The sequence below is a fragment of the Mustelus asterias genome, chromosome 13 (genome assembly GCF_964213995.1).
Source record: "Mustelus asterias chromosome 13, sMusAst1.hap1.1, whole genome shotgun sequence".
NCBI classification, from domain to species: Eukaryota; Metazoa; Chordata; class Chondrichthyes; order Carcharhiniformes; family Triakidae; genus Mustelus; species Mustelus asterias.
This window is the reverse complement of record NC_135813.1, coordinates 70,138,980-70,158,072: the sequence shown is the minus strand read 5'-3', so window position 1 is coordinate 70,158,072 and position 19,093 is coordinate 70,138,980. Positions and strand designations below refer to the sequence as shown.

At 42.5% G+C, this 19,093-nt stretch overlaps 1 pseudogene; it reads right to left on the bottom strand.

Moving 5' to 3' along the window:
• Positions 1-18,267: 18,267 nt before the first annotated feature.
• Positions 18,268-19,093, bottom strand: LOC144502271 (programmed cell death protein 2 pseudogene; annotated as a pseudogene).

Sequence of the window (19,093 nt, the reverse complement as noted above, 5' to 3'; positions counted from 1 at the left end):
TGCTACATGAATGAATGTTCTTCCTTCACTTAGACATTAAAAGTATGAAATTATTGTAGTGGTAATCTGATGGGGAATGATCCTATGGTAAATTTGACTGTGGAAGTTTTAGCCTTGGTACCTGCTGGCATGTCCCAACAAAACAAAATTGTCCAGGCTCAATTAGAAAGACTATAAATATGGTGTGCAGGTTAGGTGGATTGGCCATGCTAAATTGCCTGTTAGTGTCCAAAGTTGTGTAGGTAGGTGGATTAGCCATGGTAAAATACGGGGATAGGGTAGAAGGGTGGGCCTGGGTATGATTCTCTTTTGGAGAGTCGGTGCAGACTCAATGGGCTGAATGGCCTCCTTCTGCACTATGGGATTTCCATGGTTCTGTGGAGAATGGGAACATGACAATGCTACAATGAAGTGTTCTCTTCCAAGATTCTTTATTTGGCCCTGCTGTATCTGATTGTCATGTTTGATGCTGACATTGGTTAAAACTTGTATTTTTATAGAGTATTTAATGTAATGAAACATCCCAAGAGGCTTCACAGGAGCATAACCAGACAAACTGTGACAGCGAGCCATTTGCGAAGATATTAAGGCGGGGACCAAAAGCATGGTCAAAGAGGTAAGTTATAAGGAGTGTCTTAAAGGAGGCAGACAGATAGAAAGATTGAGAGGTTTAGGGAGAGAATTTCAGAGGTTGGGGCCGAGGCATCTGGAAATATGGCCACTAATAATGGAGTGAATAAAATTGGATGCTCAAGATGCTAAATTTAGAGGAACACAGATATCTCAGAGGGTTGTGGGATTGGTGAAGGTTGTAGAGACATGAAGGGTGCAGTCATGGAATATTTCATAACAAGGGCAAGAACTTTATAATCGAGGCATTGCTTAACCTTGAGCTAATATAGGACAGCAGGCACAGCACTGATGAGTGAATAGGACATGGTGTGAGTTAGTACACAGGAAAGAGAGTTTTGGATCACCTCAAATTTACGAGGGGTAGAACCTGGGAGGTTATCCAGAATTACAGTTGTCGAGAAGTAACACAAGCCGCAGATGAGCTGAGGTAGGGGTAGGGTCAGGTGGGGTGAGAGAGGTGGGTGTAGGCCTAGTGATAGCACAGATATGTGATCATAAGTTCGTCCTGGGTCAAGAATGCAAACAGTCTGGTATTGCTTCAAAACATTTGCCAAGGAGGGAGATGGTGTCAGTGTTTGGGGACAGAATTTGTGGCGAGAACCAAAGACAATGGATTCGGTCTTCCCAATCTTTAATGGTAAGAAATTTCTGCTCATCCATTACTCAAGGTCAGGTAAGCAGTCTGATAACTTAGGGACTGTGGTGGAGTTGAGAGAGATGGCAGTGAGGTAGAGTTGGATGTCAGCAGCAAACTTGTGGAACTTGTTGCGCTTATGGAAATCTTGTAGAGGAGAAATAGGAGTTGGCCAAGGACAGATTCTTTGGGAACAAAGGTAACAGAGTAGGATGAGAATCCACTGCAGGCGATTCTTTGGCTACAAATGAATGGGTAAGAATGGAACCTGGTGAGTGATTGTAAAATTCTTGTCCTAGTTATGAAATACTTCCATGACTGCATCCCTCCATATCTCTATAATCTTCGCCAATCCCACAACACTCTGAGATATCTGCATTCCTCTAAATTTAGCATCTTGTGCATCCAATTTTATTCATTCCATTATTAGTGGCCACGTTTCTGGATGCATAGGCCCTAAACTCTGAAATTCTCTCCCTAAATCTCACAATCTTTCTTCTCTTCCCTTCTTTAAGACAATTCTTATAACCTACCTCTTTGACCATGCTTTCGGTCTTCTGTCTTAATATCTTCTTAAATGGCTTGCTGTCACAGTCTGGTTATGCCCCTGTATTGGAGGAGGACGGTGTGGTTAACTCTGTTAAAGGCTGTAGACAGGTGGAGAAGGATGAAGAAGGAAAGCTTACCCTGTTCACAGTCACGTAGAGTGTCATTTGTGACTGAAAAGAGCAGTGTCAATAACGTGGCATGAGTGGAAGACTGATTGCAGGAGTTTCAAACGTAAGAGTTCGAGTAAAGATGGGCCCAGTTTGGGAAGTGAGAGCACATCCTACCAAAACATTCTGAACCCTACAATTAACATATTTTTGATTTGATTTGACTTGATTTATTATTGTCTCATGTATTAGTATACAGTGAAAAATATTGTTTCTTGCATGCTATACAAAGCATACCGTTCACGGAGAAGGAAACAAGAGAGTGCAGAATGTAGTATTACAGTCATAGCTAGGGTGTAGAGAAGGATCACCTTAATGCAAGGTAAATCCATTCAAAAGTCTGATGGCAGCAGGGAAGAAGCTGTTCTTGAGTCGGTTGGTACATGACCTCAGACTTTTGTATCTTTTTCCCGACGGAAGGAGGTGGAAGAGAGAATGTCCGGGTGTGTGGGGTCCTTCATTATGCTGGCTGATTTGCCGAGGTAGCAGGAAGTGTAGACAGAGTCAATGGATGGGAGGCCGGTTTGCATGATGGATTGGGCTACATTCACGACCTTTTGTAGTTTCTTGAAAAGGAGCTATACAACTAGAAAGAATGCTTTCTATGGTGCATCTGTAAAAGCTGGTGAAAGTCATAGGCTGACATGCCAAATTTCCTTGTCTCCTGAGAAAGTAGAGGCTTTGGTGGGCTTTTTTAACTATAGTGTCCGCATGGGGGGACCAAGACAGGTTGTTGATGATCTGGATGCCTAAAAACTTGAAGCTCTCAACCCTTTCTATTTCATCCCCATTGATGTAGACAGGGGCATGTTCTCCTCTACGCTTCCTGACGTCGATGACAATCTCCTTCATTTTGTTGATATTGAGGGAGAGTTTTTTGTTGCCGCACCAGTTCACCAGATTCTCTATCTCATTCCTGTACTCTGTCTCGTCATTGTTTGAGATCTGATCCACTATAGTGGTGTCATCAACAAACTTGCAAAATTTATTGTTGCTGATTGACACAACAACTTACATTTATATAGTGCACTCAACGTAATAAAACATCCCAAAACCTTTGATGAGCTATGTCAATAAAAACATTTTTGAGCTGTTTTGACAGAAGGAGCAACACGACAGATGACCAAAAAGTTGAGGAAAGATTAAAGTTTTCAGAAGCGGCTTAAAAAGGAGGAAGAGGTGCAGAGATGGAGAGGTTTAAGGTGAAAATTACACAATTTAGGGTGAAGGCAGTGGAAAGAGCAGTCTCCAATGTGAAGTGATTAAAATGAGGGATGCACAAGAGGCCAGAATCGGAGGAGAACTGATATCTCAACGGCTTATACAGCTGGAGACTGCCACACAGATAAGGAGGGACAAAGCCCCGGAGGGATCTGAAACAAGAATGAAAAGTTTAAACATAATGGCCTGAATCTACAGTGCTCGCGCCTATCATCTGGAGCATCGGCATTCCCACCAACACTGACAGGTCCACTGTTATTTCATGTACAAATGACCCTTCATTAACAGCAGGTGGGGCCTCTGTCCGCACTTAGAAGGAAGTCCCACTTTGGAAAGTTGTCCGTCAATCTGACTGTCCGACAGTCCGCGGCCCATCCTGACACAGTGGCCAGAAGATGTAAAGTTTAAAGTTTATTTATTAGTGTCACAAGTAGGCTTACATTAACACTGCAATGAAGTTACTGTGAAAATCCCCTGGTCGCCACACTCCAGCACCTGTTCGGGTTTAATGACTTGAAATCTACTTTCAGTGTGAAGTTATAATAATAATATATTTCTCAAGAACTATATTTTTATCATGGAACTGTATTTGCATCAGCCTTTTTGAAGTAGGACTTTTACAGCGGAAGACTGATCTCCATATCACGATTCCCCGGCTCGGGTCACTGTCTGTGTGGAGTTTGCACATTCTCCTCGTGTCTGCGTGGGTTTCCTCCGGGTGCTCCGGTTTCCTCCCACAGTCCAAAGATGTGTGGGTTAGGTTGATTGGCCAGGTTAAAAATTGTCCCTGAGATGTGTAGTTAGAGGGATTAGCGGGTAAAATATGTGGGGGTAGGGCCTGGGTGGGATTGTGGTCGGTGCAAACTCGATGGGCCGAATGGCCTCCTTCTGCACTGTAGGGTTTCTATGTCTATGTCTATCACGAAACATTTCCATTGAGGGAGAATTTAGCATGGCCAATGCACCTAACCAGCACATCTTTTGGACTGTGGGAGGAAACCGGAGCACCGGAGGAAACCCACACAAACACGGGGAGGACGTGCAGACCCCGCACAGACAGTGACCCAAGCCGGGAATCGAACATGGCACTGTGAGACAGCAGTGCTAACCACCATGCCATCATACCGCCCATTGGCATATTGTAGCGCCATGCCTGAGGCTAAGTTCTGGGAACCGCAATGGTCTTAAATACCAGAGGTCCCAGGCAGCGAAGGATAGGGGAAGCCCTGGGAGGATCGGCGGAGGTGGTAGGGGAGGGGCGATTTCGCTGCTGGAGAGTAGGCTGCGGGGGGGGGGGTGTGGGGGGGGGGGGATTTACGGGAGAGAGATGACCAGAGATCCAATTGAGGCAACCCCCCCCCCCCCACCCCCCGCCTCCCCTTTCCACCTGAGGTCAAGGGTGAGAACCTTTTTCTTTTTCTCCCCCTCAGCCATCGGATGGCCACCAGACTAAAAATTGAGGTTGGGTGGGAAAAGGCCATCAAGTGGCCCAGGCTTCCCATCCGAGGCCATGTCCATCCTACCATAAAATCATATCCAGGTCAGGGAGGATGGGATCCCGGAGGGAAGTAACAGTCACCCTCACAAAGAATGCAATTTGTCACTTTAACAAGGGCTATTTCAGTACCGTGGCCAGAGCACTAACCTGATTTGGAGGGATTCAAACATGGAATTTTGGGAAAGATTTGGGAAGCGACGACATGTTGAAGGACTTTGGGAGTTTAGAAATGGTGTGATAGTTTATAGGGGTAAAGAGGAGGGGATGATAACAGTAGATTTGAAGGGGTGGGGGCATTTAGAGCCTGAGGAGAGGGCAGCTCAGTGGCACAGTGGTTAGCACTGCTGCCTCACAGCGCCAAGGACCCAGGTTCGATTCCGGCCTCGGATCACTGTCTGTGCAGAGTCTACATGTTCTCCTCGTGTCTGCGTGAGTTTCCTCCGAGTGCTCTGGTTTCCTCCCACAGTACAAAGATGTGCGAGTTAGGTTGATTGGCCATGCTAATTGCCCCTTAGTGTCGGGGGACTAGTAGGGTAAATAGGGTAATGGGGATAGGGCCTGGGTGGGATTATGGTCAGTGCAGGCTCAATGGGCCGAATGGTCTCTTCTGCACTGTAGGGATTCTATGATTCTATGAGAGGAAGCATTAACAATATCGGCTAACATGTTAACCAGTAAAAGAAAACTCAATCCTCTCTTAAAAAAAATTGAATTCAATTATATTCTTTCTTCATTTAAATGCTTAGCCCTCAAACATTTCTACATTTTGCCAAATAATGCTCAGTTTAGGGAATCGTCAGGCATGCGGGTGACTAGAAAGCTAGCTTAAGATTCACATGACCTCAACTAGTCAAGATGTTCTGGGCCTGAGGCTCCCAGCTCATCAAAATTATTAATTAGTGTGTCAGCTGCAGTCCCTGCTCTCCTGGATATTCTTTACTCTGGTTTACTCAAGTGTTGTTTTGCCTGGAAGCTGAGAAAAAGACAATTTGCGCCTTTCCATTAAACTCCCTCTTACATACACCAAACTACAACCAGCAGATTGTTTGTCTGATGTACAAACAAATCTCTCAAATTAATGGGGATTAAAATCTCTCCCAAGTGCATGCTTCCATATGTAGATTCTGCTGCTCTCCTGGTAGATCTATATCCAATTTGTTTGACAGACTGGCCATTTCCTCCTCTTATTCACAGATAAAGCTGTTGGCTGATATATCTTCAGCCACGGGTGCACTAAATTCAGAACCTTTATTAAAAGCAAGAGGCTAAAATGTTATAAGTTCTTTGCCTGTACATGCAGATAAGAAAGATCATGTTATAAATCACTTAAATGCCAATAAGCGAATTAATTTGTCATTTTTTAAAAAACACTAAGGTAGCCTATTTAGTAACATTGATTCCAATCAATCTACTTTATTTTCCACTGAAGCAGGATAGATGAATCCACTGGGCCAGACGCTGGAAGGCCGCATTTTGAGAGTTAGAAAGAAAAGCATTTTTTTTCGCTCATTGAATACGTTTGTACGCACAAGTGTACACACAATAAATGTACACGCAAGCTCAGAGCAGATGCAACACTGGTGTTTCTCTCTGTGAACTCTGAAAGGCTAAGAAAGAGCTAAACATTGGAAAACACAACCATTGGGAACTTACAGCACAATTCTGAATGACAAAGAAGTAATATGGAAGAAAAATATGTTCAATACATAAAATAAATATTTTTACCCAATCTGGTCAAATTATATTTTTCATATCTCAGGAAATGGTGGATAACATAAAGTGAAGATGGTGCATCAGGAAAATCTTCAACAAAATGAAAAGGATGAAGTTAATGTCACAAGAAGAGGATGAGGAAATAAGGATATTGATATCATAAAAATAAATAGAAAGAAGATGCAAATTTGGTTGGCATTGCTCCAAGTTAACCAGTCACCCAGATCAGATGGGATACATCCTTTGTTGCTGAGGGAACCAAGAATGGAGACAGCAGAAGCTCTGACTACAATCCTTCAATCTTTCTTAAGTATAAGAGTATGTATGTGGTTCTGTTTTCAAGCAATTTGGTTTAGAACAAGTCATCTGGAGGGAACATCTCTCTCAAGCCGAACTCAGTTGAAATTTGCAAAAGGGTTCAAAACCGTTGACAAATGAAGGAGTCTTCTAACAATGAGTTGGACTTCTGGGATAGCCAAGCTGAGAAGAGAGAGAGAAAGTTTCTAAATGCAAGACACCATAGTTAAAAAAAACATTACAACCAGGAAAGTTCTGACCCAAGGTGGTATGCTTAGCGTGTTAGTTATTCCTATGATAAACTAGGAGTCTATATGGAACAGTTGGAGGAAATTTGAAAGGCAACCTTGCTGGAAGTAAACATAAAGCGCAAGAAATCTCAACCCTTTTTCAAATCTTTGAAACGGGACATGGACCAGCTAATAAATCTGCCAATTTCTGTTAAGTATCTGATTGAAGCTTTTGGAGGATATAAGTCAAATGGGTGTAGAAGAAAATGTGAGTCAAGAAGTTCAGAGTATAATCCGTTGTAGTTTTTATATCTTTAGTGCAATTGACTAATTAAGATAGAGTGTCGCCATTAATATTCATGTTCTTTTATCTTTGAATTGTAAAATTATTTTGTTTTAAACAGTGAATCTTGTAGCTTAATTCTTTTGCTAAGTATCTGGGTTTTTGGAGCTCCAAAAAATCTTTACTGGTCTTGACCGCGATAATAATATTATTGAATGAATTCTTTCTACATGGATAGATCCAGTTTTTTCAAGACTGGAAACTTAATCAGCTCACAAAGGTAAAGGGAAAGGGATGTCCATATGTAGATTTGAAGTTCAACCAAAAGAAATCTGCACAATTGCCAGTACAGTGCATTGATAAATTTCCCACTACTTGCCCTGCAAGAGCGACTTGTTAAGACATTGTTTGGCAGCATTATCTGGATCAGAGTTGGAAGAATTGCAAAGAATAAAAATGCCATGAGTACCATGCAACTGACTCGAAAGTGTCCACCTGACCTCACATTGTACCCCGTCAAACAATAGTTGCCTCTTTGCATTAAAGTTGGGCATCGAACCTGGACATGTGCACATACGTAATCACGAACATCTCCTTCCAGTGCAATGGAAGGTCTGACGCAGGACAGCATTTAACGTTCTAGTTCCAGGCAGTTTAGTCAATTTCACATACAGTGCTACTTTTCATCAGTAGCTTATTCCAGGTTCCCATTTAGGGACTTTGAGAAAAAGTGACTCTGGCTATTTTTTATGTGGGTAGTGGGAAATTTCTGGCACTGTATTTTACCTTCTTATATCTAATAGTCAACTTAGGTAAGTGAGGGTTGGTTTATCCCATGATGAGTGGCTTAGACTTTGGAGGCGGAAAAACTTATCAACCTTCAATCTCCCTTCCAGCAAAGTAGCCAATGAACAGTAAATTCTTCTCTTCACAAGTATCTTCATTAGATCTAAGGTTCTTGCCATGGTTATTGCTTCTGTCATCGATCTCCTGGAGAGCTGAATCAGCCGTTTCTCCCTTAACTTCATTTTGTGTTTTATTAGCATTACATTGTACAATGAGCCTGCGCATGGAACGCTGCTCAAGCTTCATGCTTAGCACTCCAGTGAAATTGATGAAAGTCTTGATCTCATATTAGCACTGCAGTTGTACTTAGTGCTTGTACTGTATCTGTTAAATATTAATTATGGTGCTTGACTAAAATTAAAGTAATGTGGTTAGGAAATAATTATCGGGGAATTTAGAAAATGCAGGGTTATTAATATTGCAGATAGGAAATATTTCCTTTGGGTTTTATTAAATAAGCTTGTTATATTTCACTTAGCAACAATTTATGCCATTTCAGACTGTGTGTGCAAAATGTTAAAATAGCTGTGCTCACTTGTAGAAATGCCCGATATTGTTCAGAATAATTCATGTTAGCTTGAGCTTCCTCCCTGCTGCCATCAGACTTTTGAATGAACCTACTTTATATTAGGTTAATCTTTCTCTACACCCTAGCTAAGTTCTGCACCCTCCCTTTTCCTTCTCTATGAACACTATGCTTTGTCTGTATAGCGCGCAAGAACCAATACTTTTCACTGTATCCCAATACATGTGACAATATTAAATCAAATCAAATCAAAAAGGGAAGGATTGAACAGTGAATTATAAAACTGTCTTTTACTGCAATGGGGAAGAAAATTGAATGGGATGTGTAAGTTGTCACCCAGATTGTGTCCTGCTCATAGCAAAGTGGAAATATAAAATCAAGAAATCCTCAAACCTCTCAATATCATTCAAAATGAAGAATCCTCTCTACTAAGCATAAAGGCACTCCTAAAACTGAAATTACTCTGTAAGGTGGAAGAACTGGCTGTTAAGAATATTCCAAATCAAATTCCCAAAATAATTTATAGGGCTGTGAAAATTAAAGGCCGAGTACCACATCACCCATACAAGCTGATGGTAAACCAATTTTCCCCTTTACCCTGAGGAAAGTCACTCTTGGACAAAGTCGAGGTCAAAATACATATGTTGCAGCAGTGACGGATTATTTCACTGATCAACATGCCAACAAAATGAAGTTCAGGTATGGTCACGATCCCAAACCAAACAAGAACCTGCGTGGATTTAACTCAACTCAACAAGGCAGAGGAACCTGAGATCCACTCAATGGCCTCAATGGATGAGACCCTAGCAGAGCTGGCAAAGAGCATTTTAGTTACCCAAATTGGATGTGAAAAGTAGATTTTGCCTCCGGACAAAGTTACCTCTGGACAAAGAATCTGAACTGCTGACCACATTTATTGCACCTTTCAGTCATGATTGTTTCAATAGATTTCCCTTTGGAATTGCTGTTGTGTTATGGAATTGTTTTGTGTCCCATTGATGAGATCATGTGATGTGTACATTTAAACATGAACCATTTATTGATAATCCTTAATTATGTACATATACCAGTTACTGCCATGCAAGATGCTGCTCCTGTGCAGTTTCCTTCTCGACAGTACTCCAAGTCTATTGCAATGTGACTTTATACGTCGTGGGATCATAGAATCATAGAATTAGAGAATCCTACAGTGCAGAAGGAGGCCATTCGGCCCATCGTGTCTGCACCAACCACAATCCCACCAAGGCATTATCCCCAGCTTGAGAAGTAAGAGAGCTCTTGAAGAGAGCAGAAGCTCTTACCTCATGTGGAAATCCTGTTATGCAGATACTTGCTGTAAATAAATAGTACTGGTTAATGAAAACTGTAGACTTGACTATTATAGAATCCTACAGTGCAGAAGGAGGCCATTTGGCCCATCAAGTCAGCACCGACCACAATCCCACCCGAATGCTGGCATTCGGCCTCTGATATTCGGGTAAGCGTTCTCCAAGGCGGCCTTCATGACACACGACGGCGCAGAGTCACTCAGCAGAAACTGATAGCCAAGTTCCGCACACATGAGGACGGCCTCAACCGGGATATTGGGTTCATGTCACACTATCTGTAATCCCCACAGCTTGCCTGGACTTGCAGAATTTCACTGGCTGTCCTGTCTGGAGACAATACACATCTCTTTAACCTGTCTTAATGCTCTCTCCACTCACATTGTTTCTACCTTTAAGACTTGATTAGCTGTAAGTATTCGCATTCCAACCATTATTCTGTAAATTGAGTTTGTGTCTTTATATGCCCTGTTTGTGAACTGAAACCCCACTCACCTGAAGAAGGAGCTTAAGGCTCCGAAAGCTTGTGTCTTTTGCTACCAAATAAACCTGTTGGACTTTAACCTGGTGTTGTTAAACTTCTTACTGTGTTTACCCCAGTCCAACGCCGGCATCTCCACATCAGCATTTATTGCGCATCCCTCGTTACCCTTAGGAAGGTGATGGTGAGCTGCCTTCTTGAATCGCTGCAGTCCACGTGCTGTGGGTTGACCCACAATGCCGTTAGAGAGGGAATTCCAGGATTTTGACCCAGCGACTGCAAAAGAACGGCGATATATTTCCAAGTCATACCACTGCTAATCGTCATGTTGAGCTTTGGGTTGATTTGGTGTCTTAATGATGAGATCTTGAGATTTGTGTGTTTAAGCATGAACCATTTATTGATAATCATTATGTACATATCCCAGTTGCTGCCATGCATGATGTTTCTCCTATGCAGGTTCCTTCTAGCCTGTACTCCGAGTCTATTACCATGTGACTCTATGCATCATACCATGGGCAGTGCTATTCTCCAGTCCCACATTAACCCTTTGCATTACAATGGCATGCAGGCAATTGCATCCACTCCAGAGATTTTCCAGAGAACAATGTCCAATACATTAGTAGATATGGAAGAAGTAGTATGCCATATAGACAATATATTTATATGTGTATCCATGATGGAGGTATATGATCGAAGAGACAGAGCAGTCCTAGCCCAACGGACGCAGCCCTAACATTGAATGCAAAATGTGAGTTTTCCAAACCTATGAGTAAATTTCTAGGTCACATAATACAAGCCACTGGAATCACAGTTGATCCACAAAAAAATAGAATTTCTGCAACCCAGGAACATAACCGAGCTTCAAAGGTTCCGATGGTTGGTGAAGCAAACAGGCAAATTCATTCCAAATTTGGCAAAGGTCACCGAGCCCTCGAGGCAGCGCTTGAGACAGAGTCAACAGTGGTGCTGGAATGTAGTCCAGCAAAATATGTTAAAAGGTTTAAACAACTTTTAATTTCTTCTGAAATCTTGGCATATTATAATCCAGACTTACCGGTTATAGTAGTGGCAGATGCATTGTCCACATGTCTAGGGGCAGTACTGTTTCAAGTGCAAAAAGACAGCAAGCAAATACCAGCTACTGTGTCTCTCGGTCACAGACAGAAAAGAAACAATGATAGACCATGATAGAAAAAAAAATTGGCGTGTGTGAAAAATATTCAGACTATGTCATGGGATTGCATTTCAGAATAGAAATAAACCATAAATAACTCATCACCTTTCTGGAAATGAAAGAAATTGTGAGGATATTGCCCAGAATTCAATGGTCCAGATTAAGATTGATGAGATATGAGTCTACCACAGAGTATGTGCAAGGAAAATGTCAAACAACAATACTCACACTGTTGTAAACATCAACAAAAGGAACTAAACAAGAGGATTTAGACTTTATTGAGGAGTTTGAAACATTTACGTCCTTAATCAACTAGCACTTACTAGCTATTGCAAGAATTTTGCAGAAAATAAAGTAAACCCAGAAACAGGATTAAGAAAGTCTTCAAATCTGAGAATATTGTGTGGTGGGAGGCTAGAATACATCTCCAATAATCTGATACTCGGCATTATTGTGAACAGAGTGTTTTAAACATCTCACTGTCATTGATGACTTACTAGTCTATAACAAGAGATTAGTCATATTGAGAGCCCTTCAGCTTGATAGTCTTCAAAGATTTCATCAAAGATATTTAGGAATTACTAAGTGTTGTGCAGAAGTGCAATAATCAGTCAGATGGTCAGGTATGGCTCACTCTGTAGAAATGATTTCTAACCATTACTTGTGCTATAAACAGTCAGAAACAAAATAATTATCTGTGCCACCTTCTTTTCCATTAAGGCCATGGGAGCACCTATTTGACTCTAAGGGGGGGAAAACATTACTTATCCCTACTGATTATTATTCAGGGTGGATTGAAGTAAACTGATTGCATTGTATCCCGGCATAACTAGTCATGCAAACCCTCAAGGGAATTTATTCAATGTTTAGCATTCCGGACATTATAAAATCATAGAATCATAAAATCTACGGCACAGAGACAGGCCCTTCGGCCCAAACTGGTCCATGCTGACCAAAAAGCCCATTTAAGCTAACACCATTTGCCTGCATTTGGCCCATATCCCTCTAAACCTTTCCTATCCATGTCTCTGTCCAAATGCCTTTTAAATGTTGTCAATGTCCCTGCCTCAACCACTTCCTCCAGCAGCTCATTCCACATACTTAACCAGCCTCAGTGTAAAAAACGTTGCTCCTCAGGTTCCCATTAATTCTTTCCATTCTTAAATTAAACCTATGCCCTCTTGTTCTCGATTCCCCAATCCTGCGAAAAAGACTGAGTGCATTCACCCTATCCATGCCTCCCATTGTAGTGTCTGACAATGGGCCGCAATTTGCAAGGAGCAATTCCCAAATTCCACCACCATAAAAGGCATTGTCCATGTCACCAGTTCACCTGGCTATGCTCAAGCAAATAGAGAGGTAGAGAGAAGGGTACAAACCACTTAGGAGTTAATATAGAAAAATAGAAACCTTAATCTTGATCCTCTGAGTTACTGATCCTCACAACTGCAGAATAGTTTCTGACCATCGGAATTATGAATGAGTAGGAATTTGAGAACACTGCATCCGCAATGTTCAAATGAAACATTACCACAAATGACCACAAGAGGGTAAAGCAGCATGAGGAAGAACAGAGAAACAAATGGACTCGGAACTTTAATCGCAGGGATAAACATGAGTTACCAGTGCTGAAACTGGGGAGAGAGGAAAGGCTTGAGACCAACAGAGGCACAATCCTTGAAAAAATTGAACAACCAAGATTGTACAGGCTTGACACAGGCCAAGGCATCATAAGAAGAAACCACAGCGCCTTAATAGCCTTGAAGTGAAAGTCAGTAGAAACTTGGGCTTGCTACTCAGATCCTGAAGAAGAGGGAAGACCTACTGTAAGGTCTACAGCCAGCCAGGAGGAGATCATTCACAGCAGCAAAAGGAAGTGTACTGAAAACCCTCAATCTCAAATGGAGATCAGAATGAAGTCAGGGAGACTGGTCAAGGCACCTCAGGAGACTAACCCTGTAAAGTATGAGACTTAAGGGGAAGATATAGATTGATATGAATACGGTGGTGATAAAGACTTGTGGGAGAAATGTAGAGTAAAGGTTTAACGTTGGAAATATATGTGATTCCGATTTTAAAATTATGTCAGATCACATGATTGAGAAGTAAGAGAGATCTTGAAGACAGCAGAAGCTCTTACCTCATGTGGAAATCCCGTTGTGCAGATACATGCTGTAAATAAATAGTACTGGTTAATGAAAACTATAGGCTTGACTATTGTAGAATCCTACAGTGCAGAAGGAGGCCATTTGGCCCATCAAGTCAGCACCGACCACAATCCCACCCAGGTCCTATCCCCATAATCTCGTGCATTTACCCTAGCTAGTCCCTCGGACACTAAGGGGCAATTTAGCATGGCCAATCCACCTAACCCGCACATCTTTGGACTGTGAGAGGAAACTGGAGCGCCCGGAGGAAACCCTCGCAGACACGGGAAGAACGTGCAAACTTCACCCAGACAGTGACCCAAGCCGGGAATCAAACCCAGGTCCCTGGTGCTGCGAGACAGCAGTGCTAGCCACTCTGCCACTCTGCCGTCCCTTTTGATAGACGAGACAATCCCAAACCCTGTCTAAAACTCTACACAGTAAGAATTTTAACAACACCAGGTTAAAGTCCAACAGGTTTATTTGGTAGCAAATACCATTAGCTTTCGGAGCGCTGCTCCTTCGTCAGATGGAGTGGAAATGTGCTCTCAAACAGGGCTCAGAGACACAAAATCAAGTTACAGAATACTGATTAGAATGCGAATCCCTACAACCAGCCAGATCTTAAAGATACAGACAATGTGGGTGGAGGGAGCATTAAGCACAGGTTAAAGAGATGTGTATTGTCTCCAGACAGGAAGAAAACAGGTGGTCTTATTAAAGGATATGTGGTTGGAAGATCATCTCATCTTCAAATATGCCACCAAGGTTGGGGATAGTTTGGTTTAGTCTCAGGCATACAGTAGCTGGGGAAAGGGGTTTAGAGTGCAGATCAAAGTCTTTTCAATATAATAGTAGAGGTAAGTTGTTGTTGTTACTCATGCTGAGATTCGTTGAGCTGAATGTGAGTTAAAGACACATAACAGAAGGGCAGGAATGTCTGGATACTTTATTCCTGAATCCAATCACACCACATGGAGAGATAAGGCACAAGCGGTAGAGCATACGCGACTGATAACAGGTTATGAAGTACCAAGCGGAAGCAGTGAAAGGGACATACAGGAGAATACATGTGAGATTATAGTATACACATAACGTAGAGTTTCATTGTTACAACTCATGGGTCACGCTGATATATTTACTGGACAATGGACATTAAATTACTAAGCATGGAAGTGGATGGTCTTACAGGAGGGAGAAATGAGGGCAATAGAATATCCAGTGCACACTCAGAATTCCATATTTGACCCTTTGTGATCGTAGTATCCAACAGGGGTCACTGAATGTTACTGTGCAGGAAGGAATGCAGTTAGGTGCCCAGCAAGGAGGGGAGAGAAGGCAAGCTGGGAAGGATTTAGGTCAAAGTGCACATTTGAAAAAATAATATAGAAACTAATTATAGGGGAGACTCTGATCTGGGCTCTGAACAAGAGCACAATCAGCAATGCAACCACAGAGCCTCCTCAATCAGAGATAGACTTACACTTTTGAGGCCCCACGCTCTGCCTCCATGTCAGGGTACCCCCATGAAGTCACACCCCTTCCTCCCCCTCAGTGTCATGGTGCTCCAACCCAGTGATGTCAAGCTCCGCCCCCAGTGATATCAAGCCCTGCCCCAAATGACATAGTTGCCCTCCTGACTATGCCCACCCTGAGCTCACACAATGCAAGCCACAAAAATACAGAAAAGTACACAGATCACTGGTTCAATGCTCTTTAACTTATGAACTCAAATCCATAACACAAGCCACAGGAATCCAAAAAAGTAAATACACAAATCACTGCTCACTGCTTCAGCGCTTTGTAACTTCTGAAAACAAGCCTGTAATTGATTCATTCAAATTCAAATCCACAATGCAAGTTGCAATACAAAAAAAACACACACATGACAAATCACTGCTTCATTGCTTTAGTGCTTTTTAACTTCTGAAAACAAGCCTGTAATTGATCAATTGAAATCCAAGCCTACCTGTCAATAGAGATGGACAATATTGTGATCTATGTGTCTTGAGGTGAGCTAACATGGAACTGGCCTTTGAACAACGAGATGGAGAAATCAGCCAGTGATACGACTGCAGCGCAGCACAGGCCGGTGCAGGGCAGAATGAGCCAGAGAAAGTTCAGTGCAGCAGCAAGTCGTCCAACCAATGTGCAGTCTAAATCCAATATCAGAGGCTTTGCATTGGTAGGATTCCTTTCTTTGTCCAAAAGAGATTTTCTGAAGGCCAGTATTGAGAGCGATGGGGAATGGCGGTTACTCACCGGTTATAACTGTCTGCACGTGACAGCCATGATATCAGACCAGCAAATAGGGTTCCCATTTGAAAAAGCAGAATTGAAACAAGAGAATATGGATGAGGGACATATTTCTAAGATGTTCTTGTTTCATCAGTTGGTTGCAATCCATGGCAATTTAGATAACTTTTCTTCTGCACTTTATCTTCACAAAATCATCAATGACATTATCATCGGTAAGGATGCATTTTTCAATTGTCAGCTTTGCTGAACTTGTCAAATGTTCCTGACTCATACTTCGCAGATAATTTTTGACCCTTTCTCAGCCCCTGCAACCTCACATCCGGTTATGGGGAAATTTCAAGAGGTGGCCAATTGTGTCTGAAACTAAGAAAATTCAAAACTCACAAGGTAAATATCTCTGTGCAAAAGACTAACAAATTTATTTAACATAAAACATGAAAACACAAGACAATACAAACGTACAGCCAACTGGAGTCTCACGAAGGGTTAAATAGCTCCACAAGCAGAGTGAAAGAATCTCTCCGAAAGAACTGAATTACAGAGTCAAATACAGATCAATTATACTTTTTCATAATCAATAATTCCGCCTTTCATCAATTCCATTTAACAGTTATATATCAATACAAATCTCTGTCAAATTCCTCAGCCAACCAGATATTTAACAGCATGGTGATATCTTATTTGTCCAACTGATTCCAGACATATTTTCTTGTTTTGGCACTAACTACATCCCTGTCACCTGGTAATGGCGTACACTACCATAACGTCAAAATGGACATTCCCACCGGCTCACTGCCAAGTTGAATAGACATGTGCTCCCGCATCCAGGTTCATATCTATTCAGTGTCTGGGCAATGAATACATCTATTCATAATGTTGCTTAACGCATATCCTCTTAGGTATGCCACCCGATAAGACTTGCTGACTGACCTGTTCCCAGACCTTTGGCTTTAAACTATTGACTTCTACCGCCATGCCTTTTGGTAACTTAGCTTGACCAAAGTGAACAATGCATTTGAAATAGATTTAAAATATCAGCATATATGTTTAAAATCATAACTATTTGTTTTGATTCATTTACTGCATCCACAAGCTGTCTGTGTTAGCTTGCCCAATAAATATTTAACTCTTTACTGATTCCTTGTGCTCTGAAAGACTGTGTTCTGTCTATTAATCTTATTAGCTAGTTTGAAATCCCCTTCCACACACCCCAGCCCCCAGATAAGCTCACGGCCTTGCTGTTGGCTCAGGCTGCCTTTCTGGATAAATTGCCTGGGCTGCTGCTGTTTTAAAACATTTTTTTTGGAGATCCTCTTTACTGCTGCTCTCTTCAACAAAGTCAACAAACGATCTTGCCCTTTTTTTGTATTAATGGTTACTCATTTATTCATCTGTACGGTATGTTACAGTTTTTCAGCATGTAACTTAAACTTAGAAACCTTGACAAGCAGACAGTAAAGCTGCCTGGAAAAGTCAGCTACATTGATCTTAGACTGTAATGTTCCCCTTGGATTGAATAGTTAAAATTCAATCAGCAAGAATTACTTATAAAAAAACCTATGGTATCAAATATATGGTTGGGAAAAGGTGTGATGAGATTGAAACCTTCCACAAATGTGGGCGGCACAGTGGCACAGTGGTTGGCACTGCTGCCTCATAGCACCAGGGATACGGGTTCGATTCCCGGCTGTCTGTGTGGAGTTTGCACATTCTCTTTATGTCTGTGTGGGTTTCCTCCGGGTGTTCCAGTTTCCTCCCACAGTCCAAAAGATGTGCAGGTTAGCTGCATTGGCCATGCTAAATTCTCCCTCAGTGTACCTGAACAGGTGCCGGAGTGTAGCGACTAGGGGATTTTCACAGCAACTTCATTGCAGTGTTAATGTAAGCCTACTTGTGACTAATAAATAAACTTTACTTTAGATCTCTCCCAAATAAGTAGTAACAGTTTTCAGTCAGAACTTTTAGTTTTTCAGGGGGGAAGAATGCTGTAAATAAGGTTTATTTATTAGTGATAAGTAAGGCTTACATTAACACTGTAATGAAGTTACTGTGAAATTCCCCTAGTCGCCACATTCCGGCGCCTGTTTTTTGAGCCAATGCACCTAACCAGCACAACTTTCACACTGTAGGAGGAAACCGGAGCACCCAGAGGAAACCCACGCAGACACGGGGAGAAACGTGCAAACTCCACATAGACAGTGACCCAAGCCAGGAATTGAATGCGGGTCCCTGGCGCTGAGAGGCAGAAATGATAACCACTGTGCCACCATGCAGTCAGGTATTAAGGGATAGTTGTGTTCCTGTGCAATGAATCTGCAGAGAAATCCTGGTTCCAGAGAGATTTTACACCGTACCGGTTGCCATGGTCACAGCTTTGTTCACAGGTGTAAACACTGAGTGTTCCCCAATCCAAACTCTCTCCAAGGCAATCCATTTTCAAGTGGGAAAGCAACTGTGGCATCACATGAAATTCAGATTCATGCTTGGCTCCACATGGACAGTTTCTGTTTCAGAGGGAATGTTCTCCACAGATATCCACAGTGGACTTCCTCCTCTGCAGGAACGCAGCACCTGATCAGGCACCAGTGCTATCCCCCTCTTAAACTTAGCTGTCTTGCTTTGATTCATGTTTTGTCATGGCCTCCAGCTCCTGTGCCCTCAGTCACACAGTCACTTTCTGCTGCCCACGTGGATTCTGGCTTCTGATCCTCTGAGTCCTCAAGTCCCATCACCAACTCAATCCCTGGGAAAAGGATGTTGAGAGATGACAAACTGCCAGTTGCTTCACCCGGGCGCCCACAAGCCTCTCGATGCCCCGCTCTCCTGTCCAGACTCGGAGGCTCCTTTCCGCAGTAATGGGCCCAGCAGCAGCTGGAGCAGCTTCTGGGCACTGAGGCTCTGCACACATGGCAAAGCCTGAGGCCGGGCCTGGGCCCTGGGAGGGGCTTAGGCTCAGGCTCGAGCTCGGCTGGGTAGAGGTCATTGATCCGCCCCAGTTGGCTCGGGTAAGCAGTGAATTGGCGGCGTGGACAAGCTGGAATTATGCAGCAAAAGACAAAAGCAAAATACTGCGGATGCTGGAATCTGAAACAAAAACGAAGGGTCAT